The sequence below is a fragment of the Rhagoletis zephyria genome, unplaced genomic scaffold (assembly GCF_001687245.7).
Source record: "Rhagoletis zephyria isolate East Lansing unplaced genomic scaffold, Rhagoletis_zephyria_1.1 Rzeph_scaffold_01542, whole genome shotgun sequence".
In the NCBI taxonomy this organism is placed as follows: Eukaryota; Metazoa; Arthropoda; class Insecta; order Diptera; family Tephritidae; genus Rhagoletis; species Rhagoletis zephyria.
Window position 1 is genome coordinate 5,103 of NW_016158626.1, and position 441 is coordinate 5,543.

A 441-nucleotide genomic window follows, 5' to 3' on the forward strand; every position below is an offset into this window, starting at 1 on the left:
TTTTTTTTAATTTTATCAAGTTCGAAGCTGTTTTAAGTAGTTAAGTACAAAAAATAAATTCTTTAAAAGTGACAACTCAAAATTCCGCATTAAATTATGCACTAAAAATGCATGATTCAATAATGAAAGGTTTTGTAAGAAAAACTTTCTCTCGCTCTAATTTTATCAATGACACTCCCACCCTACTCCTAAAAACAAAAACTGATATTTCTTTTCCAAATTTCTTTGCAAGTTTTAAGAACAGTTTTAAATTGTTAGTAGTGAAATTTTTACCTTTTAAATTTGAAGAAAGTTTGTTCTTCATTCGCTGGCGCCAACAAGACAAAATGGGTTAGAATCGTTGGACTACAGAATTCAAAGAGACGAAATTCCCTTAAATGCCGAAATGTATTTGTCGATATTCGTGGAGGCCTCTTGATTCTGCCAAGTCGCTGTAAAGTA

The 441-nt window shown here is 31.1% G+C and overlaps 1 protein-coding gene across 4 annotated transcripts in view; it reads left to right on the forward strand.

Annotated features, from left to right (window-relative positions):
* LOC108364357 (anoctamin-1) overlaps positions 1–441 on the forward strand; it is a 48,269-nt gene that overhangs the window by 1,131 nt on the left and 46,697 nt on the right. The gene's annotated exons all lie outside the window — the stretch shown is intronic.